Source organism: Lepidochelys kempii, chromosome 5, assembly GCF_965140285.1.
Source record: "Lepidochelys kempii isolate rLepKem1 chromosome 5, rLepKem1.hap1, whole genome shotgun sequence".
In the NCBI taxonomy this organism is placed as follows: domain Eukaryota; kingdom Metazoa; phylum Chordata; order Testudines; family Cheloniidae; genus Lepidochelys; species Lepidochelys kempii.
The window spans coordinates 21,240,311-21,266,911 of NC_136384.1; the positions used below are offsets into that span (position 1 = coordinate 21,240,311).

Sequence of the window (26,601 nt, forward strand, 5' to 3'; positions counted from 1 at the left end):
TTCTTTTTAGATGAATTCTGAAATTAAACATAAAACATCGTGAAAACAGAATGGAGATTCATCAAATGAAACAGACAAAAAAGTACTGAGAGTAAGTTTACAACAACAGACTTTCATAAGAATTCAGTGGAGGGTCTTGGGTACTAAGACCTTTTGAGAACCTGGCCACTGATGTCCCTGACCCTAAATTGGGCAGCCTAAGAAACCTTCCAGATTGTCTAACCTGCAGGTCAGTATATCAGGCAATAATGTTTCAAATGCATTCAAGGTGACCTAAAGAAGAGCACTTGGAGCTCAAAAGCTTCTCTCTTTCACCAGCAGATATTGGTCCAATGAAAGATATTACCTCACCCACCTTCTCCATCTTCAAGGCAATACTCAGGTAAGAGCCCTTCTGGGAAAACACTTGGGTTAGGACATACCAACATACCAATCCTTTAGCCTTTAAGGATTCTAGAGGCCCTCAATAAGCGCTCTCTGAGGGCATGTCTTCACTAGCAACGTTAAAGCGCTGGCCGTGTAGTCACGGCATAGTGCTGGGAGAGAGCTCTCCCAGTGCTATAAAAAAACCACCTCCAGGAGGGGAATAGCTGCCAGCGCTGGGAGCACAGCTGCCAGCGCTGGGAGCACAGCTGCCAGCGCTGGTGCCCTGGCACTTTATAGCGCTGAAACTTGCAGTGCTCACGGGGGTGTTTTTTCACACCCCTGAGCGAGAAGGTTGCAGTGCTGTAAAGTGCCAGTGTAGGCAAGCCCTGATATAATTACTGCACTCTTTTGTTTTCAGATAAGATACAAAATACAACTAGATCCACAGTAATGCAAACACTCGAAATGATGGGAAGTGTACATTTTACATGTTACTTAAGACACATAACAAATAGGATACCAAGAATGTGTATTAACTATTATTATTATATGATTATTTGTAAAAAGAAAAGGAGGACTTGTGGCACCTTAGAGACTAACCAATTTATTTGAGCATGAGCTTTCGTGAGCTACAGCTCACTTCATCGGATGCATACCGTGGAAACTGCAGAAGACATTATATACACACAGAGACCATGAAACAATACCCCCTCCCACCCCACTGTCCTGCTGGTAATAGCTTATCTAAAGTGATCATCAAGTGGGGCCATTTCCAGCACAAATCCAGGTTTTCTCACCCTCTGCCCCCCCCCCCCCACACACACACAAACTCACTCTCCTGCTAGCAATAGCCCATCCAAAGTGACCACTCTCTTCACAATGTGTATGATAATCAAGGTGGGCCATTTCCTGCACAAATCCAGGTTCTCTCACTCCCTCACCCCCCTCCAAAAACCACACACACAAACTCACTCTCCTGCTGGTAATAGCTTATCCAAAGTGACCACTCTCCCTGCAATGTGCATGATAATCAAGGTGGGCCATTTCCAGCACAAATCCAGGTTTTCTCACCCCCCCACCCCCATACACACACAAACTCACTCTCCTGCTGGTAATAGCTTATCTAAAGAGATCATCAAGTTGGGCCATTTCCAGCACAAATCCAGGTTCTCACCCTCCACCCCCCCACACACAAACTCACTCTCCTGCTGGTAATAGCCCATCCAAAGTGACCACTCTCTTCACAATGTGTATGATAATCAAGGTGGGCCATTTCCTGCACAAATCCAGGTTCTCTCACCCCCTATTTGTGTTTACAGTATGTTCAATACTGTATAGAAACAAATATAGTCTCTGTTCCAAAGTGCTTAACAGACAGCTTACAATATCTTCTTACACTGAAGTGAAAGCAAGATCAAAACTAGACAAAGACCACAATGATAAAATAAAACAAATACTAAACCATTACTGATTTATTCACACTTTTACTGCACCATTTGCATCAAAGGTACTTATAGCTCCATTGTTTTGTCCCAAAAAGTCACAGTATTTGCCTGACATTACATTTTGATAAATCATCTGTTAGCTTGTTTGCAGTGGTTTCTGATGACTCATTATTTTTTGGAACCAAGTTGGTTCATAGTTGTTTCAACGAAATTTGCTTAACTTCCTTCTGAAACATTGTGTTGTTTCGACTCCTAGAGAGTCATCATATAGTATCTGTCAGCTAGAGTTTGGGTGTTAGCTACTAACCTTCTTCAGTGATCAAAGGACATGGCTTGGAGTTGTTATTAGAAAGAAGGAGAAGAATTCAGAAAAGGATGTAGTGGAGTGTAGAGATTTGTGAGGGTGAACATGAGTGCAGGAATAGGGACAGGATGAATGGAGGAGGAGACAGAATGATGAGAGCAGAAAATATAGTAGGGTAAAAGGGATGAGGAGAAGGAAGTGGTAAAGTGAAGTTGAAAAGAGGAAGAGAGGGAGAAACCGAGAAGTGTTTAGAAAGCACCGAGCATACAGTGGGTGCTACCACAAATAAATAAATACCTAAATAATAAAGAAGAGGTGTGGAGAAGTAATGCCAAGTGAGTTGTGGACTGGCAGAGAAATTAATTAGCCAGTATTAGCCATAATGCAATAAGTTAATCAATAAAATAAATCAGTTAAGCAATTTCAGATAAACAGTAGAGCTGGTGGACATTTTTAATTTTAAGCATTTTTTTAGTGATAAAGTGACCCATTTTCAAAAGTGACAATTTTAATCAAAAATTGATTTAAAAAAATATTCTGTATTTTAACTAAACAAACCCATTTCAGGCTTCTTCCTTTTTTCCCCATTTCTCACCACTTTTTTTATTTTCACCTCTTTTCAGTGGCAAAATGAAAATAAAGGAAGAAAGGAGGGAAAAGAAAAAGGGAGAGAAAGGAAAAAAAACCTAAAATGGACACTGAATGTTTTATTTTGAAAAAAAGAAATACATGAAATATTTTGGTAAAACTTTTTTCACAACAAAATTTCCCCCAAAACCCCAAAATTATTTTTTCTAAATCTGCAGAAAAAATTTTGATTTTTTTCTGAAAAAAATTAACATTTATTGACCAGTTCCAATTATCAAACAGAGCAATAAATTGAAGTCAAAGGTTTTATATCAATATAAAGCCAGTGTAAAAGACTTTAGAATCTGGCTCATTAAGACCCTGTACTGTATCTCAGTTCACATTTGTGATGTCTAATTCTTGGCGGTCAATATTGTAATGAACTAGCTAAACGATAATATGTGAGCAGAGGGCAGTGTGATGAATTTTCTAAGGGTGAATATTCTATTGCTCTTCAGTTTCCTCACTGAGGGAAATAGCTCAGCTAGGAGGGAATGGTTCTGTCTCTGTTGAGAGATAGTTTGAGACCTGGAAGGACAGTGAGGACGGCAGCTCTTTCTGGTGGCTGTCAGTAGTGACTGAGCTAGGGTTTCTGAAATCGGCTGTGTGCAATTTGGTCTATCTCGATTTAACAGGATTTATGTACGTGTTGTAAATAAACAGATTGCATTGTTCCTGACTGCATAACTTCAGTTTCTCTCCATCAATAGAAACTGACCAGCTGTGAGGCCATGAAACTGCATGTGGGTATCAAAAGATGTGCATGTGTGCAAACACACATTATAAGCCATTTGTAAATCGTATTTTGCAAATAGTTACCCTATTTGTACACACTGTCACAGTAACTGTGCAACCAGGTAGTTTCACATTCATATGCACAGTTTGATACTGCAATTGCTTCTAGGGTGACCAGATGTCCCGATTTTATAGGGACAGTCCTGATTTTTTAGTCTTTTTCTTATATAAGCCCTTATTACTCCCCACCCCCGTCCCGATTTTTAACATATGCTGTCTGGTCACCCTAATTGCTTCCCTCACTCGTTTATAATTCAGAGCCTTAAACTCTCTAACTTGCTTTATCAGTTTGTAACAATACTTAACTTATCTCTTAGGGATGCTATGAGGCTTTACTAGCAAATGTTTGCAAATTGCTTTGTAGGTTTAAATACTACATAAGAGCAAATATTACTATTAGCAGGACTGGCATCTGTGCCAATAAATGGTTTATTGTACTATCAAGGATAAGTGGTTCTCTCCCAATAGCATTGGAGGGCATGCATTTTCATGCAGTGGAAAATTTTATGCATCAAAAGACTCATTTTCCAACCATTAAGTAGTTAAAGAAATAAAATTCAGTGAAAAGTATACTGTTCCTCCTCAAACAGACCCCATGTAATCCATTTGAAAAATGGGCAAATGGAGTACTGATTCTAACAGTCATTAGAGCCATTTGAGTCAGTGGATATGTACTGACCCACATCATGTGGCAAGGATATTATTCTTTTTTAACCCTGGTCTATGTGAGAAAATAAATTCCAGCCAGTAACAGTGTGATCAGCACATTACACCTTTATTACATCAATCATTACTCCAAGATGCACATGAAGAAACACAATAGGAGTTATTCCATTCTAGGAGTGAAAAAGCTTCCTTGGTTTAATTCACCCTATTTTGGCTTGGCATAAGACAAAGACAGGCTATTTTAGCCTACTAGAAACTATGTATTAATATTTTCTCTTCTCTACTTGAGCCACATGTCATGCAGGCTGTGACCAATACCCCATAAATAGGTCATCTCTTGCTTTGTCCTTTGGCCTCTTCCTGTGTGTTGACCCACTACAGCCTAATGGCAACACAATTTAGGGCTTGAACACTGGGGAAATTGACCTTTTAGCTATTCTGGTTTAATTTATCTTATTCTAGAATAACTCCCCCAGGTGAAAAGAAAAGGAGTACTTGTGGCACCTTAGAGACTAACCAATTTATCCCCCATGTGAACGCTCTGTTCCACAATACAAGTGAATAGAGCAACCACTTAGGGAGCTAGGCTGGAATAGCTATAGCAAAATAATTTATTCCACAATAGTTATGCTGGTCAATTTCCCCATGTAGACAAAAGCTTTATTGGGATGGACACTTTTGTTCAGGTTCCTTGCCCAATACTGAGCGTGGGGGAGTAGATTCTAGTAATTTGACTCTTCAGCACTTATCCTTAAACATTATAGGTTTCTCCTCTTTTTGGGGACAGCTGCAAGAATTATTGACATAATATTAATCTTAATAAAAACAAGATTAATTAAAACCAGAGAAAATGGACTTCACATACAAGAAATAGTTTTCTTAAACTCCTGAGAATGTTTAATCTTAATTAGCTCCTGATCCAGGGCTCCACCTTTGTGGGAAATATTTGAAAAGCAATTACCTGCACACATAATACCATTTGGACTTGCTGCTTTCTCTGGCAGATGGACTGTTGCAGATATGAAGACCTTTTAATGATGATTAATAGCCATCCTTCAAAGGCTTTTCCCAATGTGCATTTAGACACATGTCTAAAGGGAAGGGATATTTCCCCAGGACTGGCAAGAAATGGAAAAGTTGCACATACTCTAGGTACAATGTGCAATTCTGGTCTCCCATGTTTAAGAAAGATGAATTCAAGCGGGAACAGGTGCAGAGAAGGGCTACTAGGATGATCCAAGGAAAGAAAAACCTATCTTATGAGAGTAGACTCAAAGAGCCTGGCTTGTTTATCCTAACCAAAAGAAGGCTGAGCGGAGATATGATTGCTCTTCATAAATACATCAGAGGGATAAATACCAGGGAGGGAGAGGAGTTATTTAAATTAAGCGCCAATATGGACACAAGAACAAATGGATACAAACTGGCCATCAACAAATTTAGGCTTGAAATTAGATGAAGGTTTCTAACCTTCAGAGGAGCGAAGTTCTGGAACAGCCTTCCTAGCGGAGCAGTGGTTGCAAAAAGCCTATTTGGCATAGATGTTAGTGTTTCTTCTGCTGGATCAGAGCTCTGCATGCACAGACTCTTCTCCCCACACAGCAATAAGATCCACCACCTCCTGTGTGCTCCAGGATGGAGTGTGTTTGCAGCCTTGAGCATCTGTTGTCAGCTGTGATGACGAGCTCTCTGTGCCAATCAAACAGGAAATGAAAATTCAAAAGTTCCCGGGGCTTTAACAGGGAGAAGTCTGTTTCCTGTGTACCTGGCTGAAGTGCAGTGGAATTGAAAGTGCTCTCCAGAGCGGTCACAGTGGAGCACTGTGGAGGCCAATTCATTCGAATAACACAGCAGTGTCTACACTATCCCCATGTTGACGCATGGATGTCGACTGAAGCGATACGCCTCTCGTGGAGGTGTAGTACAGAAGTCAACTTTACAAGCCCTTTAGGTCGGCGGAAGGGACTCGGTAGTGTAGACACATACATTCTTAACTCGACCTAACCTGGCATATGTCAACCTAACTTTGTAGTGTAGACCAGGCCTAAGTCTGGGTCAGAGGGAGACCTCTCCACTCAGGATTCACAGCCATTCTCCACTCTCCTGAAGCTAAGTACCTGCTCGGCTCCCCCAGTCCAAAAAGTAGCATGACTGGAACTTGGGTTCTTGCACCTTAGATGAGTACCCTGCCCATTCAGACAGACTCACTCACTCTCTGGCTCAATGTATATTTAATTAGTCAGATACAGTGGAACAGTGTGAACAGCAGAGGTGGAGCACATTCTGTGGCCCCACAACCCAGTGGATAAGGGCACACTTCTGCAAGGAGGAAGACCCAGGTTCAAATCCCTGCTCTACACCAAATGAGTAGGGGGGATTGATCCTGCATGAATAGTCTAACCACTGGACTAAAGGTTAGAAGGGGGATGATGATTTCTCCAGTGCTGTTTTGTGTTGGGCCTAATCTGGTAAGCAGCTTCTGAGAACACCCACTGGATCAAGCCCCATGTGTGAGATAGGCACGGCAACACCTAGTTTGGGAATCCCACTGGAGCTTAGGTATAAGCTAGGCATCTGAGCGCCTAGACAGAGGTGACTGTGCACATGCCCAGTGGCAGATTTTTAGTGCCATGGGGACTTCACCAGTGGAAATTAGCTTGGGGCTTTAGGCACCTACAAAGTTAGGCAGTAGTTAAGCAGAGGTTTGGAGGATTTGTGTTTTGGATTTATGTACCAAAAGTGGCAGTTAGATGCCTAAATCTCCTTGTGGTCCTTAGTGCCTCACAGACATTAATTACTATATTCTCTGAGGGTTAAGAATTAATATCCCCATTTTACAGGTGGGGAATGGAGGCACAAAAATTTGAGTGGTTTTTACAAGAGCACAAAGGAAAACTGTGGCAGAGCTGGTCATTGAACCGAGAGCTCCTGCGTCTCTGCCCAGCTTCTTAAACACAAAACCATCCTTCCTTTCTTAACAGCATAATTCTTCTCACAACTGATAATACTTTGTTATAAATATTCTGTTCCATTCTAAAAGGAGAAGGCTCCAGGCAAATGCAACTGTTTCTATGCACAAATGTCCCATGCAGCTATCAATGTTCAGAATTTTACTCAGACCTGAGGTTGCCATCTGAACTCTTTAATGATAAATAATTATCTTTAGCTTTTGTCTTGCAAATGGCTTATGTCCACTCTGATGACGATTCAGGATGAATCACAGGGCACAATGGATGATGCTATGAGCAAGAACCTTCCTGAGTGATGTAGTCACAGCAGAAATATGATTTTAGCTATAATGTGATTTTTCAGATTCAACAATTTTACAGCGATTTTTTTCCTTCTCTGGCTTGAAGTTGGTTTGATCACATTTTGGTGGATTGAGCATAATAGGAGATTTGGTCAGTTTGCTTCTTGGAGCTGGGGCAGGAGTGGCAATTGTAATGTTTTTGATTCCCCACCACTTTGAACTTTGCTCATTTGGCCAATATGTGAATTTAAAGATTCATAACTCACTGTAGGGTAGATCCATACAATTTTATGATAAAACTCTGCCCCAGTTTATAGAGCTGCCTATATAATTTTCGTAATTGTCTCAGCTTTGCAACTGAAGGTGCAAAAAAACCATCAAAAGGCAGGAAATTGAGTGCTAAGGCTAGTACTCTGTAATTTATCGTGCACTACAATTTTATCTTCTTTACAGTAGTGAGTGTTAAGGACAGATTGTCAGACATAACTGTATATGTCCTGATTTTTGTCATATTTTGTGCCACAATCTTAAAATTATTGAAAAATGGATCAGTTGACATTTTGAGGGACATTGTTCAAAGGCAGATGTGTGGAGACCCAAGAAGACTTCCTAAACCAGGACTGGAAAGCAGCCAGATTACAGTTTTGAGTATCACTAGTGTCAGGGCCGACCCTAGATCAAATGACGCCCCAGGCGAGGAGCATCTTCGTTGCCCCACCCCTTCCATTTTATGATCATTGGCCATAAAGTTTAAGCAGAGTTTAGGATCACTGGCCATAAAGCAGCACCCCAAGCCTGGTGCCCCCCAAGCTCAGCATCCCAGGCATCTGGGTCACCTGCCCCTAAATCCGGCCCTAACTAGTGGAACCAGAAAAGGAGATTGTGGTTAGCTGCAACTGGCAATGCTTGCAGCACTCAACTGATATGGCAAATGGTGAAGCAGACATCCCTATTTTTCTGCCCATGGATGGCACCTCCATAGCTGAAATGTCTCCAGGACAGACAGCCCTGAATAAATGCTCTTATAGCATGGGACCCTACAAAATATGGATCTCTTTGCTGCTACACACTTTTCCCACACCTAGCTTTAAACTAGACGCCCTGCTTTAAACTAGACACGCGTTAGCACTTGCTTGATTCTGAACGTTAATTAGCTCTTAAGCAGTGCAATTCAGGAGGGATTCTGTCTTTGTAGTGCATTCTCCATTCTAAGGGATATATTCTTTTTCTCCATACACATTCAGGATTACAACTGATATTTTTGAGAACTCCACATGCATATGGAGAGAACTGCCCCCTGCATTTTAGAGAGAGAGAAATTACATCCGCCATAAATTGACTTAATAATTGTGGTATGAAGATTCAAAAATAATTTATTTTGTATATTGAAAAAGGGGTGTGGCCTCCATACCTGATTTGTCCAGGATATTAGAACACATTAGCCCTGAGGTTCTAATCTAATTCCAGTTAGGGTAATTACATTCTGCCTATAGTACCTGAATGCCTCACAGTTTCAGTTAGATGACATACTCTTCCTTGCTTTCTCTATGAAATTGTTTTATAATAAATGTAATAAATGTTTGTTCCTGGAATAATTTGCCATAGCTGCTATTTTATCTTTCTATCATTACATGATAGAAAGCATAAGAGGTGTTTCTACTTCAAGCTGTACAGTTGTCTCTGTTTGTGAGAAGTGCAGTTCACAATTTACAGAAAGAAAGAGGTCACTTATTATGATATCTCATTCATGCACTGCATACTTTATTGAAAAGACTAGCAAGACTAGCCTAAGCACACAATAATTATGGGAACAGCAAACCATAGTGGCTAAGCTAGGTATACAGAGATCTGTCATAGCACAGTGCTCACTGCAGAACATAATAACTGGAATGACACCAAAGGAGTGGAGGATGTTCCAGGAGGCATGTTTATTTTGTGCGTTGGTACAGAGACTTGGTTGAGTGTTGTTTAAATATTTCTTCAGAAAGTGATATTTACATTTCTGATGTTTACATTTTGTATTAAATAGTCTTGTATTAAATATATTAGTTTCATTTAAAAAAGAGACAGAAAAGGAAATTAACACTTGAAATGACACAAAACAACTTTGTGCAGAGAGTAGTGTCATCCATGTAAACACGGCTGCCAGCACTTACATTTCTTCCGTTAGGCCCTGTGCACACTGTGGTTTGTAACTTTTTTGAAACCAAACAACCTAACACAACTGTAGCTGGAGATGGGCTTGAGCTGCAAAATTTGAGTCGGAAACTGAATTCTGATCTTCCCTACTCCAGGATTTGGTGATATTCAGATGTGGAGGTTTGGTCTGAGCCCATTTCTAGCTGGAACACACCTTGCGGCTACAGCATCATCTAAGAAACCCTCTGTAGCCTGGTTTCAGCTAACAAAGATGTTTTAAAAAATCCCCTTTCACACTGGCTGCGGTGTTCATTAAGGGTTAGTGGGGCCAAGTCCCACCAGTAATATCACAACTGTGTTTAAGTGTGTTACTTAAGATTGCAGAACCACCTGCTGCCACTGGGGCACATTTGGTGGGTCTGGGAGAAGTCCAGTCCCTGGAGGCTGCAATACACCTGGCTGCCACCAGAGGACCTCTGGCCTGTAGCACATAGACTGTAGACCGCAGAGGGATGATGCAGAACAAAAGTATCTGACAGGTAGCCCCACAGAGCTATTTGAATGTGCTCTCTGTTATCTCTTCTCCTGCTTTTCCAGACTAAATAACAAGTAGGTGGGGGGACTTCTGATGTATGGTGGGTGTCAGGTCGGACGGAGAATAGTTCTGAGCCTTGGGATGGGATATGAGCTTGGAGGGTTGTGTGTGTAAATGGGGTGAGGTTGATGGTATATTTGTGGCCTGGGGCTGTCTGATGGGAGAGGGTTCAATGTTGAAGGAGTGATTCTGAGCTGTGGAGATTCTGAGTAAGAAGAGGAGGGGTTATCCCTTTTATATTGGTGTTGGTAATATACCACCCTGGCCTGTCACCCATACTCACATTCCTGAGGTAGTTTTTGACTGTTCTTTACCCAGGGCCAATCAGAGGGGGACCAGGAGGGCCATTTGGCCTTGGCCTCAAACGCAAAGGGGGCCTCAAATTTAGACACTTGTTAATTTTTTGGCATTTTATAAGTTTCACAACTTGTTTTTATGCGCATCCCTATCGGACCAAATTGTGACATGCTCTCTCAGCTTAGAGCTGCAAATTTAAGCAAATAAGAGATGTGATTTGGTAAAAGATATAATTTTTTTGTTAACTGATATAGATTTTGTCATATTAAATAATTTAAAATGTTCATAAATATTAATAAAAATATATCTGTCCTGATGGCACAAGATTAGACCGTGATGAATGTGTCCTCTCAGATCAGCTGATTATATAAACAAACCACTACTAGTGGCTGGTGCTGGATCAAGTGCGTGTTGAAAGGTAGAGAATTGTTATATTTTAGGGTCTTTATAGTTTTACATCTAGTTGACTAAGGAATTATTTGTGTGTGAGAATTCCTCATTATTATCTTCATACCATAGCTAAAAAAGATGACTGGTTTGGTGGTTGAGCCCTAGCTTTGCCATCATCATGGGCTTTCATAGTCTATAGGCCCAGATTCAAGGTGAAAATTTGTGAGGACAATCTTGTACAGTGAGTTTCATGAGGACACACGTTTGAAATTTTTGGACATTATCCCTCTGTCTGTATCCATGTCTGTGTTTACTATATATATATGTCATTCCTTTGTCTTCAGCTTCTCCTGTTATATTTGCATGCTTGAGTTTTGATTCAGTGATAAGGATAATAACCTGACTGTTTCATTTTGTGTTCTTAGTTATATTCTTTCATTTTAAGTCTTTTCAGCATTTGTGTACCATTCAACATTTGTGTACATGTTTACAGTAGAAGATTTCAAGTGTAGATAAGCTACTTATGTGCAGCAGAATATTTCAAGTGTGGATAGGCTACATATTGACCAGATAGATCACTATGAAGAGGAGATTTGAAAGTGGTGCAAGCAAGAGATGGCGAAAACAACTGAGTGAAGAAGCAGCTAAGAGCTCAAAGCCAATAACTTAATTTCTCAAACCACTGGAAAACACACCTTACCCAGCAAACAATGCTACAGATAATGAAAACTCCGGACTGCAACAGGTGATATTTCAGTGCCAATACTTGAATATGAGGACAGTAGTCAAGAAGAAGATGTGCCAACAGTAACAGGTGCAGCAGAAGACCCTGTGTACAATCAAGAAACTCAACAGCAACTGGAAGATGTAGACCTTACGCAGCAAGAGCAATTCATAAGTACTACAGGTTTGACTGTGACTGACATTGGAATTATTGACAAGAGCAATGCTGCCCAAATTCAATCTTTTCTTCAAATTAGTTGTTTTGAAATTCCAAATAATATTCTATGAGATGCTGATAATCATGCTTTCCCTACTCGTCTGCTGACAAAAACTCTTCTAAATGGTGAGACCTGCACAAGAGACTGGTTATGCTGGAGTACGGAAAAACAAAAACCGTGCACCCTGCTTCATTTTGGACAAAAGTATTGCAAATGCATCTGTCAAGGCTGATTTCCCACTCTGGCACTTTGAATGCAGAAGGTGGGGGCTTGCAAGGATTCTAAAAATTAATACTGGCCACTCCAGGCTTGTATTAAACTCCCAAGGTTACAGCTTCTCTCTGACCTTTGATGGGTAGATGCTGCCACCACCCAAGTGCAAAACTCCTTTGAGAACCCAGGAAGCGCACTTGGGAATTCCTTCCTGTGGGGTACCCTCAAGCTCTTTCACCCCCCGTCCGGGGAAGAGCTGAGAAAGAAAAACAAAGGAAATCAGCTGTTGCCACCAGCTAATTAAACAACATGTAGGCTATTGATAGATTTTAAAAAAAAAACCCTTACAAGGATTAAGCATCAAGAATAACTTTCTTGAGGTCCAGCTTAAAGGTTACAAGCAAAACAAAAGCATCTGGGGTTAGCACAGAGGAGTCCACAAGCCATAAAGAAATAAAAGGAGATAAACCTGATCGTGTCTTCCTAGACATTTCCTAATCTACTTATATATCTGGGGTTTCAAATGAGTAGTTTCTAGGTATAATACTAATAATTTTTCATACCTGTCACCAAGCTTCTTACAGCATAGTTGCAGCTCTGTCTGCCTGTCCCCGAGAGCAACAACAGACAGACAAAGGGGAAGTTTTTTCTCAATTTAAAAAAGTTCTAGTCTTCCCATTGGCTCTTTTGGTCAGGTGCCCACTCACTTCCTTTTCTCTATGCATAGCAGTGATACTTTTTAACCCTTTACAGGTAAAGCAAGTAGAGAACAGTTACTAAAAGGGATTATATAGCTAACTGGCTGGGTGGGTGTCCATAATAGGGAGCTACCCCCCACCCCTTCATTTATCACAGCATCAGTTCTCTCTGATCAATCAGGATGGAGTATCAACAGAGATTGGAGGAAGTTTAAAGACCGAATACCATCACATGAGAGTTCAAAGTCACATAAAGAAAACTATGTTGCATGGAAATCAGCCAGTAGGGCAGCATCAGCTGAAAGTTCAGTTGAGCATTTACTCTTGACTGAACTCTCTACAGAAACTAATAACTGGAAAAAATGTCTTGAGTGCATCCTGAATGTCCTCCTTTTTCTTTCTGAGCAGGGATTGGCTTTCTTTCATTCCAGTCAACATATTGGTGATTGTGCAAATGAAAACTTTCTAGGCATAGTTGAGCTCCTCAGCAAATATGACCCACTTTTACCAGAGCATGTTAAACGTGTTTGAGACTCGCAAGCGAGTCAAAAGCGCATGCAAATCCATTATCTCTCCACATGCATACAAAACGAGTTTATTGAGCTATGTGGTTCATTCGTACAAACTACAATTCTTGATGAGATTCAAAATGCCTAGTATTTTTCAATCATTGTTGATGCCACTCCAGATTGTTCTCACCAGAAACAGACTACTATGGTTATTCAATATGTGAAGCTTGTGGACAGCTCAAAATTTTCAATTGAAGAAAGGTTTTTTTTTTTTTATAATTTCATGAGAAAAACTGGAAAAGAAATTGCTGCTCGAGTATTAGCAATTCTAGAAGGTTTTAAGTTAGATTTTCAAGTCTGCACTGGTCAAGCCTATGACAATGGATCTACTATGGTTGGAAAGTACAAAGGTATACAAGCAGTTCTGCTTGAGCATAATTCAAACTGTATTTTTTCTCCAGCTGTGGAAACCACACACTAAACCTTGTAGGTGTTGACTGTGCTGAATCATGCAAGGAGGCAATTACTTACTTTGGAACTGTTCAGCAAATGTACAAGCTCTTCAGTAGCAGTCCACAAAGGTAGGAAATTCTGAAGCAATATCTTCCTGTTTCACTGCATGAGATGTCCACTGCATGGATTGATGGTGTTCAACCAGTTGCGCAGCATTTGAATTCAGTGAGAAAGGCTTTAAATGAACTTGAATCTCTCAATCTCACTACACAGGCTCGAACTGAACTTCAGAATGCATTCAAATGTGGATATGTGCTTCTGAATAGACTGATGTCATCTTTGTGGATGAAGCTATTTACAATGATCCACCAAACTAATCTGGTAATTGAAGCATGCAGTCCTACACTTGATGTTGAGAGGGATAACATTGAAAATCTTATCAATGACATTCAGCAGATTCATGAACAATGGGATGCAATCCTGACTGAGTCCAAATTAGTAACACAGAATATTGGTATTTCATCTGAGTTCTCCACCAATTGCAATTTACCTACTGAATCTGATGCCGAGCAGCATCGTAGGGTCAATGTCTTCCTTGTCATCATTGACTTTATTCAATCAGGTCTTAAACATTGATTTGTCACTGCGACTAATTTGTACCCTTTTGGGGTTTCTTTGGCAGTTCAACAGACTGAGTAATAAAGATCTACTTTCTGCAGCTGAACAATTTCAGCGACAGTACAATAAAGAAATCTCAAAAGCTCTCAGTGATGAGGTCATCTTCCTCAAACAAATATATTCCACAAACTTTAAATTGGATTGCAAGCCAAAGAAATTGTTTCAAGAAAGACTTGAACTTGGACTCTCTGGGGTGTTTCCTAATATCTCAATTGCATTGCGTATTTTTGTCAGTTTGCCTGTATCTGTGGCTTCAGGTGAATGCATCTTCAACATGTTGAAGCAGGTGAAGAACTATCACCGTTCAACTATGGGACAAGAGCGTTTGAATGGGCTCGCCTTACTTAATATCAACTGTGACATTGCATGAAAGCTAGATTTTTCCTCAATAATTAGTGCATTTGCACAGAAAAAGGCTAGAAAAGCATTTGTTAAATAAAAAAAATTTAGATTATGTCTAACTCTTTTTTTAGTGCCTTATTTTGTTTTCATTTGTCATGATTTTTTATTTTTATTATGGCTAGGGGCCTCAAAAGCTGGAGGTGACCCGGGCCTCTCTGGAACTCTGAGAGGGCCTGCTTTCACCCCACACATTTGGGCTGATACCAAATCCCACCATTTATTTCTCCACAACATCTTAAAAACCTGTCCCTTCCTCACTGCCCCTAGAGCTAAAACAATTGTTCATGGTCAAGTTATCTCCTACTTGAACCACTTCCTCTCTGACCTCACTGTTTCCCACCTTGCTCCCTCCAGCCCATCCAGAGTGCAGCAGCCAAAATTATCTTGCTTTCCCACTGTTTGGACATTGTTGCTCCTCTATTCATATCCTTTGTTCAGCTAGATCCCCTTCATCTCCCAAATTAAGTCTCAGTATCTTATGCAAAGCCTTAAAGTCGCTGCACAACGCGGCTGCTGCCTAGTCGTTGGTCTTGTTTCTGATCGCATGGTTCCTTGCCCCCATCACTTCCCCCCTGACCACTTGCTTTCTTTCCTTATCTCACTTCTGTCTGTCACAACCTCTTTATCCCAGTGCACAAGGCTCCATCCTCTTGAAAATAGTCTTCTGACACAGGTTTGCAAATACTAACCAATGTCAATAAAATGTCATTACCACTCCCACTAAGAAAAATGTTCTACGTTATCTCACTGGGGGAATCTCCCAGTACATCTTGTCTAACCTGTGTCTTTTAGGCTGTGTGGAACCCCTTCAAAGTCACAGAAATTAATGGGGCTCCACATGGGTGGCAGAACTATACCTGTGGGGGTCCAACTGAAGAATTGGGGCCTAACTTTTTAGGTGCCTGTTAGAGAGACCCTGCCTCTATTTATGCATTGTAAATCACTTAGTATATTGTTGGCTCTTAAAATAATAATGATAAGGAATGAATAAGAACAAATGAAGATATTATTTGCTCTTTAAACAATGGAACAAATGCTTTCTTTTATTTGAGTGTGTGCTCACTTTTATTTCTAGGTTTTATTCATACGCTTCTGTACAGTATATTGTGTGGTGAAATAATTTTCTTTCCTTCATATAAAGTTGTTTTAGAAAAATGAAAAATCAGTGGATGGCAAATTATAACTATAAAATAATCTATCTCAGAAACCAGTATAACTTAATTAGTGAGAAATACAAATGGCGCTAGAAAACTTCACAATATTGTCTAATGTTGTATTAAGGAGAACCTTATGTAAATATCAGGCTACCGTGTTATTTTTTCACTTAGCCAGTAGAGGGAGCAATTCACCTTGAAAAGCCAAAACTAGACAGAAGAAACAATATTAATGCATTGACATGTTTATAGATTCTAAAGTTGATATTTACTATGAGGCAAATTCTGCTTTCAGTTATACTTCCTTGAGTTAGTAGGGTTATACAGGTATAACGGAAGACAGAATTTGGGCCTTTGTGAGTATTTCACATAGCCACATGTAAGATTTTGGACAGTGACTAATAATTTTGGATGTGTCAATTTTTAGGCACCCAATGTGAGAAACTTTGAGAAGGCTAACTTTTCAGATGGTAGAATCATAGACTATCAGGGTTGGAAGGGACCTCAGGAGGTCATCTAGTCCAACCCCCTGCTCAAAGCAGGACCGATCCCCAATTAAATCATCCCAGCCAGGGCTTTGTCAAGCCTGACCTTAAAATCTTCTAAGGAAGGAGATTCCACCACCTCCCTAGGTAATGCATTCCAGTGTTTCACCACCCTCCTAGTGAAAAAGTTTTTCCTAATATCCAACCTAAATCTCCCACACTGCAACTTGAGACAATTACTCCTTGTTCTGTCATCTGCTACCACTGAGAACAGTCTAGAGCCATCCTCTTTGGAACCCCCTTTCAGGTAGTTGAAAGCAGCTATCAAATCCCCCCTCATTCTTCTCTTCTGTAGACTAAACATCCCCAGTTCCCTCAGCCTCTCCTCATAAGTCATGTGTTCCAGTCCCCTAATCATTTTTGTTGCCCTCCGCTGGACTCTTTCCAATTTTTCCACATCCTTCTTGTAGTGTGGGGCCCAAAACTGGACACAGTACTCCAGATGATTCCTCACCAGTGTCGAATAGAGGGTAATGATCACGTCCCTCGATCTGCTGGCAATGCCCCTACTTATACATCCCAAAATGCCATTGGCCTTCTTGGCAACAAGGTCACACTGTTGACTCATATCCAGCTTCTCGTCCACTGTGACCCCTAGGTCCTTTTCTGCAGAACTGCTGCCAAGCCATTCGGTCCCTAGTCTGTAGCAGTGCATTGGATTCTTCCGTCCTAAGTGCAGGACTCTGCACTTGTCCTTGTTGAACCTCATCAGATTTCTTTTGGCCCAATCCTCCAATTTGTCTAGGTCCCTCTCTATCCTATCCCTACCCTCCAGAGTATCTACCTCTCCTCCCAGTTTAGTGTCATCTGCAAACTTGCTGAGGGTGCAATCCACACCATCCTCCAGATCATTAATGAAGATATTGAACAAAACTGGTCTGAGGACCGACCTTGGGGCACTCCACTTGATACCGGCTGCCAGCTAGACATGGAGCCATTGATCACTACCCATTGAGCCCGACAATCTAGCCAGCTTTCTATCCACCTTATAGTCCATTCATCCAGCCCATACTTCTTCAACTTGCTGGCAAGAATACTATGGGCACAGTGTCAAAAGCTTTGCTAAACTCAAGGAACAACACGTTCACTGCTTTCCCTTCATCCGCAGAACCAGTTATCTCGTCATAGAAGGCAATTAGATTAGTCAGGCATGACTTGCCCTTGGTGAATCCATGCTGACTGTTCCTGATCACTTTCCTCTCCTCTAAGTGCTTCAGAATTGATTCCTTGAGGACCTGCTCCATGATTTTTCCAGGGACTGAGGTGAGGCTGACTGGCCTGTAGTTCCCAGGATCCTCCTCCTTCCCTTTTTTAAAGATGGGCACTACATTAGCCTTTTTCCAGTCGTCCAGGACTTCCCCCGACCGCCATGAGTTTTCAAAGATAATGGCCAATGGCTCTGCAATCACATCTGCCAACTCCTTTAACACTCTCAGATGCAACGCATCTGGCCCCATGGACTTGTGCACGTGGTAGGTGCTGAGCACCATGGTAGGTGCTGAGCACTTTCTAAAAATGAGGCTCCTTTAATGTATGTCTCAAGAAGTCAGACACCCAAAAATGGAGGCAACTAAAATCATTAGACACGTTTGAAAATCTTGACCATAGAGATTAAAATCATGAATATCAAAAGTAATGAAAATATTAACATCATTTAAATGTTAATGTTAATATAGGAAGCAGAAGGATAGGGTGGGAAAGGAGAATGGAAACTTCAAGTGATTTGGGTACATTTCAGAAATACATCCAGACATTTCAGGGATTAATCAAACCAAACCTTAGAATTCTTAAGGTACATGAAATAACAGAAAAGTTGCAATATTCAGTGATACATTCAGAATATACATACATTCCTATATATAGCATTAGTAGAGAGGAAGCATGGTTTAAGGATTAGATCAATGAACTGGGAAATAGGTGAAAGCAGTTCTATTCCTGGCTCTGTCACATGTTCCCCATCTGAACTTGGGAGTTTGCCGTTGACTTCAGTGAGATCAAGATTTGGTTCTCTTGCAGTGCACAAGGTGACAATGTTAGGTAGTAGCCTGTACATTCCGTATGCAAGGGAGATAGAGAACCAGGAGCAGGGTCTTCCTTTGGCTGGTGGAGAAGACTAGGGCTCTCCACAAGTCAGACACCTTGGAATAACTGAGAAGCCACACTGGTGTGGTAGTCTTCTGAATTCCCCATGTGTGGGGGTATGGGACCTGCTCATGCCTTACTCCTAAATTCTGATGGGTCATGATTAGGCTCCCTCTGTTTTTCCAAGTGCCATTGTATAATTATTTAATGTGGTTATCACAAGGGTAAAAACTTTCAATGTCTCAAAACTTCAAAAGCTTTTCAAAAGGGCCTAAGTAACTTAGGAGCATAAAACCTGTTTTAAAAAGTGACTTAGGTCAGGTCTACACTAAAAAGTTAGGTAGACCCAGCTAAATTGCTTGGGGGCGGGGGTGTTGTGAAAAATCCACCCCCCTGAGTGACGCAGTTAAGCCAACCTAACCCCTAGTGTAGACGGCGCTAGGTCAACTGAAGAATTCTTTCATCGACCTAGCTACCACCTCTCAGGGAGGTGGATCAACTCTAGCAATGGGAGAACCCCTCCCATCGCTACAGTATGTGTCTACACTGAAGCTCTACAGTGGTGCAGTTGCATCATTTCTAGAGAAGACATAGCCTGTGGCACTGAGGAGTCTGCATTTGGTAAGTCTGCCTGTGTTCTGTGCATTTCCCTGTAGTAAGTTGGTATTTACTACTGTGATGCTTCTCTGACCCATAAATAAGGCTACAATGTAGTCACAGAGGTTACAGCAGTCACAGATTGTGTGACTGTACAAGATCTCCCATGACTTCTTCCACTTCAGCTGTCGGCAGCTGAAGCCGGGGCTGGAGGCAAGACTATGTACCCCTGCCCTGCACCTGGGGCTGGATAGCTGGAACCAGGACACTGCTGCCCCTGCCCTGCAACTGGGGCTGGATAGCTGGAACCAGGACACTGCTGCCCCTGCCCTGCAACTGGGGCTGGATAGCTGGAACCAGGACACTGCTGCCCCTGCCCTGCAACTGGGGCTGGATAGCTGGAACCAGGACACTGCTGCCCCTGCCCTGCACCTGGGGCTGGATAGCTGGAACCAAGACACTGCTGCCCCTGCCCTGCACCTGGGGCTGGATAGCTGGAACCAGGACACTGCTGCCCCTGCCCTGCAGCTTTGGGCTGGGGGAAGCCTGCAGCAGGGCTGTGTGCCCCTGTCCAGCAGCTGTGGCCAACTCTGGAGCAGGGTGTGTGCACATGCTATGGCTGTGCCCCCACTGCGTCCCAACCCCGTGGCTTCTACGTGACCCCGCCTGGTGGCTGCAGCAGGGGCCATGTGCCCCACTCATGGCTTCTCAGGGCTGCAGCTGCTGCTTGGCAGGGGCTGCAGCTGGGGCCGCACACCTCTGTTCCACAGCTGCGGCCAGCTCTGGAGTGGGGGGCTGTGTGTCCCCCATGGCTGCAACCCCCAATGTGGCCGTTGGAGCCAGGGCTGTGCCCCCTGCCATGGTGGCGGGTTCGGCTTGTCTTTCCCCCACATGAGGCTCCATTCCTCCCCCGTCAGCCCTGCCCCGGGTTATTTTTAGTAAAGTCACGGACAGCTTCCGGGCTCCGATAATTTTTGTTTATTGCCCATGACCTGTCTGTGACTTTTACTAAAAATAACCGTGACAAAATCTTAGCCTTACCCATAACAATTCATAGATTCTGTGTCCTCTAGCAATCTGTGTATCTGTATGCTCTATAACAACCTAGCATTATGTGTTTTTCATGTGTCTTCCCAGTAGGCAGCATACTGTCTTTTTAGGGTTTGACCTAACCATGTGTTTCCATGTTTGTTTTTGATTTAGTGACTTGCATTGTTGCCACACAGGAATGTGTCTATCAGATTTCCATTTCAGGTATGGCATTGCTTTCTGATGAAGACAGTTTACCAAAAAATCAAAGTATTATTTTTTGTAGATGTCTTACAGAGGGAATCATCCTAGTTCTGCCCTGCAGGCTGCAGCCATTGTTGGGAGTGTTCTTGTAAACAGATATTGTTTACAGACTTGCAGATGCAAGGGTTTCTTTAGGGTTGTTGTTCCATTGAGTATATTCTGCTGTTAAGAGTTGTGCTCCAGACTTGCTGCCCTGCTAGAAACATGGTGTGAATTAGACTGCCAAACAGTTTGAGCAGTAGCTTTTTATGAGTTTTACAACAACAACAAAATCTCCAAGGAAAAAGAAATTTATTAATTTAGCAATAGTGCTCACAGCTTCAAGGCACTGTACAAACATTAACTAAATTAATCCTCGTAGCAATTCTGTGGGGTAAATACTACTAAGTAATTTTATTGAGTTAAATATTACTGAGGATTCTGCCAAGTATTGCATAAGGTCAGAAGAATACCTAGCTAAAATCAATCTCAGTAAATTTGCATGGTTAGGTCTACATCCAAAGGCTCTTAAAGAACCATTGAGATTGTCACAGGGACCACTCCCCTTCCCACCTCACCCCACCCCACCAGCAATCACTTAGCCTGTTACCAGAGTTGTAAACATGTGAAAATAATATTTTAAAGGCAATGTAATTGCTGTGTAATGGGATCTACAAACCCCATACTGAGCAAAGGCAGAAGGGGAAGGGCAGCCTCTCCTGCCTACAGGCAAACCACACCCCCATGCAATTACCACAACTGCCAATCACACTCAGCTGCAATCAATGAGGAAAACAAGGCCTGTTATAAAAAGGAGAGAGCTCAGAGACTGAAGGAAGGCAGAAAGGCCTGGGACTGCAAAGGGGCTACACCCCAGCACCAAGACTACCTCCAGAAACAAAGCCCAAATAGACCAACGCAGACCACTAGGCATAATTAGAGGCCGGGGGTAAGAACTGTCCTGAGCAGGAGCTACCGAAAGAAAGCCAGTCAGGGAGCGGTAGAGACCTCTTGAAAGATGACATCAGGAGTGGCTGACAAGCTGGAAATAAGGAGGAGAGCTAGCATGATGTCACAAGGCAGCTCTTCATGGAGTACCAGCAAGTGCTCTGCAGACTAGTGGCCCATGGACCACAGCTGGGGAACCTCTGCTCTATCAAATTAGAGTCTTAGTCCTGGTCTATTCTACAAACTTATGTTGGTATAACCACATCTCTTTGCAGTGTGGAAAACACCCTTGAGTGATGTAGTTATATTGACCTAACCCCTGGTGTAGGCAGTGCTACTTCGATGGGTGGGCTCTCCCATCAACATAGCTATCACCTCTTGGGGATATGGAGTACCTGCACCAGTGGGAAGCTCTGCCATTGGTATAGGCAGCTAAGCACTATGGAGGCACTGCGGCAGCCCTGTATGTGTAGACAAGCCCTTGGCGTCTTCGGGTGCCTCTGTAGGAGAATGCAATGTCAGCTGCTATATGCTGTACCTTAAAAGCACAATTTAGCCCTGGGTGTCTAGTGATGAAACGTGTCTTCTTAAGGGATGGATATATACTGTGGGACATAGAGAACTTCCACATTTTACCATATTAACATTAGATCTTGTTGAAAGGGAAGTTACTGCTTTTATTAGTTATTTAAGAGCAGTTTTATGTAACATTTTCATGCGTGAGTTTATTTACAAGAGCCATGTCTATAGATAAACGGAGGTATTGTTATAAATGGCTGTGTGATTGATTGTCTCAATGTTTGTCACAGTATCTTTTCTCATCTTTTAGCTCTTTTTGATTGTATTTGCAGTCTGCATGCTCTTTTTTGTGTATGTGTGTAGTCATTTGTGCATAACTTCTTTAACATATATGCACACAAAAAGAACTAGCATAGATGTACTTTCTGCTGGTAATTTTTCTATTGCTTAGTAATTGTCCAGTAGAAAGTACATGGTCAGAGGAAAAAGGTTTAAATAATAATGGCAAGCTTGCTTCCATTTAGCTGTAGTCAGGAAAGCCATTCAGTCTTTGATAAAATAGACCAGTGAGACAGGAAATACTGAAGTGGCTGGCTAAATTTCACAAGTAAATGATTTTGTTTTTTCCCTTTTGTGTACCAGTCTCTACTGAGATATAGACCTTTTAAGGCAGTTATAAAGCTGTTCCCTGTAGATATAACTGACATTCTGAAACTAAAAGAGATTTTCCATAAGAGAGAGCACACCACACAGTTCATCTAGCTTGCATATTCCTGAGACTGTGGGAAAGATTTTTTAAAAACTTTATGGAGGGGTTGTGCCTATAAAACCAGCTGAGCAATTATAGGGTGTGTGTGTGTGCATTTCCCATGCAACGTTTTGAAAGTTTTGCTTGATGTATCTTTTTCAACCATATTACATTTGAAAATAAATTTTTTACAGAAGAAGATATGTCATATACCATCTGTTCACATGGAGACTATAACTAAGATCTACTAAAGTGTGGGCCTCAACTGGTCATGAATATTGTATGAATTTAGGGCCAGATTTTCAAAAATGCCTGAGTAGGTTAGGCACCTGTTTACATGCTTTTAAAAATCCCACTAGGTGCCTAAGCATATCTTTAGGTGCTTAAAGACCTTTGAGCTATTATAATTCTAGGCATTAAGGGCCAGATTTTCAGACTACTAGCCTGGCCATGGCAATCCTTTCAAATAGGTTGGAGGTATTCTTGGAAATTATACCCACAGTATCACAATGTGGTATCTTTCAAAGATCATTCCTTTTTATGTTCATTTCAGGATGCTGGAATGAATAGGCTTGAGTTATACAAGGCACAGACAATCATAGATGTAAGGCTGCAATGACAGAGTTAACAACAAAAATAAAACAAAAAACCCAACCCTACGATGATTTTTTTTTTTTGAGAAAGCATCAATTGGAACACTTCCAGGCCTCAAATAAACATGCAGAGAAGCATGAACTAACAACGTCCATTCATACATACTTCTTTAAGCCTCTTTTAAAATGACTGATTTATGATTTTATCATTTGATTAAACAGTATACAAAAGCTAAGCCAGAAATGTCAAAGTGCTGGATTGCTGGTAGCTGAAAAATATGCTTGTGTGCTGTTCTCATAAAGAAGGTCAGCAATTTTAATGGGGAAACATCTGTGTCTGTATGATGGTTGCCACTTATCCAGAAGCACCGTTATTTGGATCCCCTCCCCAAAAAGTCAGATTCTGCCTGCCTGCCCACACACACACGGCTTGTAAAGTATTATACACTATAAATATGCCCCTCTCATCAGATAAGGAACTGAGATGTATTTACTACCACAATTTCCATTTTGATGGCATAGAACTGTTAGCATGTGTCTTAGAAGCTATTGATTAATACTAATTTAAAGGCATGTATTTTTTCCTTTATTTAAAGCTACTGCTGCTTAGGTACACCCAGGAGTGTCTAATAAAAAGCTAAACCCCTTGTGCTAGCATTTGGGAGGTGGATTGTATGGATAACGTGTTAAGGCCCACACTGAGCACGCAATGAACTACCGTTGCGGCTTTCAAACCTTGAAGATGTGTTCCCAGTTGGCAAGCTGTAGAAGCATGGGTGGAGAGAAGATGAGGGTAAGGAAGTAGGAAAAGGACAGACTGTGGGAGGAAGGAGGAATGAGAGGGAGACTCACGGAAGAGGGAAAGACAGGTAAGGGGGAGAGAGACTTTGAAGGGGTCAGAGAAGGAAGGAGGGATTGAGAGGGAATAGCAGAGCCCTTTACAGTGTGGGAGAGAGCGTCTGGGTATGTGGAGAAGGCAACCAAGGAACAGAAGTAGGAGAGAAACTGGAGAAGGATATCAGTAAAGAGAGATGGGGAAGAAAGGACAAGGACTGGAGAAGGATGTGGGAGACAGAAATTGGAGAGGAGAGAGGAACATAATGCAGTAGAAAAAAGTGAAGATCTAGGAAAGGAAAAAGGTACAAGATTTCAGAGAAGTTGTGGTAGTGAGAGATGAAGAAAGAAAACAGTAAAAGAGGAAAGGGAAACACTACACAGAAGATTAGAAAAAGGAAAGGATCCATTATAAATAGGGGAGAGGACAAAGATGAGAGGAAAAGAGCAATAAAATATCCACATATCCTCATGGGCCTTACTCTACACTACCAAGTTTTGTCACCAAAACTGCCCTTTGTCAATCAAAACAGTGAGTGTGTACTGCAAGGCTACTTTTATCAGGAAAAATGCCCAGTTTTGATGACAAAATACATCCACCCTCATGAGAGATTTATGTCTTTTTCCTCTACGTTTTTGTTGACAAAGTGCCAGTGTAGACACCACACTTGATATCATTGCTTTAATTGGCCTCCAGGAGCTATACCACAATGCCCATCCTGAGCGCTCTGGTCAGCAGTTTGAGCTCCATTGCCCTGCACCCAGGTAAACAACCATCCACCTTTCCCGCTTAGAAGCCCCGGGAATTTTTGAAACTCCGTTTCCTGCTGGCTTGGAATGGAGAAGTCCCATTGCATCTTCACCAGTGACTATGGCGGATTATCGCACCAAATGCTCTCCCGCTTAGACAACTGCAGAGCTGTTGGATCTGCTATATATATGGGGAGGGGAGGCTGTGTAGTCCCAGCTGCGCTTGAGCCATAGGAATTGGGATAGCTATGGGAAGATTTCTCGAGGCTTGTGCGAAAAGTGCTATGATCAGGACACGCTGCAGTGCAGAGCGAAGATAAAGGAGCTGAGGCGGGCGTACCATAAGGCGAGGGAGTTAAACCGTCGCTCAGGTGCTTCACTTAAGACTTGCCGATTCTATAAGGAGCTGGATGCTATCCTCGGAGGCAACCCCACCTCCATCGCTAAGAGCCCCTTGGATACTTCGGAGGGCATGGAGGCAGTGAAAAGAAGACCTAACCCAAAGGAGGAAGTTATTGATGAAAAGGTGGAGTTAGATGAGGATGTGCAGCTCCTGGCAGGGTTGCCCAGTGGGGCATGCAGCCAGGAACTGTTGTTCAGCACTCTGGAGGTGTCTAGCCAGTCTCAGCAGTTGCTCTCCGGCAAGCAAGAAGCAGGAGATGAGACTCCTGGTAAGTGGCTGTGGCTTGTGTAGTGTGGAAGTGGGGTCAGGGCATAGAAATGTGGGAGGCTGTCTGTGTTTCTGTGAGCTGGACATTTCCCTATGTAGCTAATCGGTACAGCGGAACAGGGTGTTGATGCACACTGAGATCTCACGGGAATCTTCCAGAGAGATCTCCAGGAAAGTTTCCTGGAGGTACTTGATAATCCTCTGCTGAAGGTTCCGTGGCAGAGCTGCTTTGTTCCTTCCCTCATTGCAGGAAACTTTCCTGCGCCATTTGGCAATCATTTGTGCAGGAACCAAAGCGGCACATAGGCAAGCAGCATAGGGAGCAGAGAAGCCACAAGCATGGAGTAGAGGTACCCTCATTTCCCTACTTACCCTTAGCAGTGAGATGTCTCCTAGAATGACCCCCACCTGTGGAAAAGTGTGGGAGAATTTAGAATTTGGTCCCTAGAATGCTGCACCACAACCCTTGAAGAGTGTGTGCTCTTTTCTCCATGCGAAGTGCCTCCCCCACCGCCAACACTCATCATGCTTTGGGTATTTGCAGAGATGTGTGCCTCACTAGGGTCAGTGAGAAAGTGATGGCAATATTGCAAAAGGTGCATTTAACTGAAGTGTTTCAATGCTGTGTGTGAATTTAACAATTCCACTTCTGTGCATTGTCCCCTGTGCTTCACCAGATGTGGGCTTCAAGAACACCCCATGCACCCCAGCTAAGTGTCTCCACAAGATAAGAAAGCGCCCAAGATGCAGCAAAGAAGACATGTTCTAGGAGGTCCTGCAGTGCTCCAATGCAGAAAAAAGGGAACTCAAGGAGTGCTAGGATGCTGAACGACAAGACAGAAAAGAGAATTACGCGTTTGTTCCGGATGCAACTCAGCAGATGATTAACGTAATGGAGGAGAAACATAGATGCTGAAGTCCTTAATAATGCTGCAGACTGAGCAGATCAGTGCTCAGCCTCCACTGCAGCACATTCAGAACTCTTTTCCATGCCGCCCCCCCTAAATTCCACCCCCAGTGTCCTTTCTGTTTTCTGGGACTTCTCGGTTTCCCCTTCACTCCACCCCCTTGGACAACTTTCACAATGATAGCTGGACCTACACACAGCTCTGAAAGTCTGT

At 42.3% G+C, this 26,601-nt stretch overlaps 1 long non-coding RNA gene across 1 annotated transcript; it reads left to right on the forward strand.

Moving 5' to 3' along the window:
- LOC140911165 (uncharacterized) lies at nt 1–26,601 on the forward strand. The gene is made up of 3 exons (XR_012158846.1): nt 1–229; nt 322–382; nt 26,158–26,601. It is a non-coding gene; the product is annotated as an uncharacterized LOC140911165 (long non-coding RNA).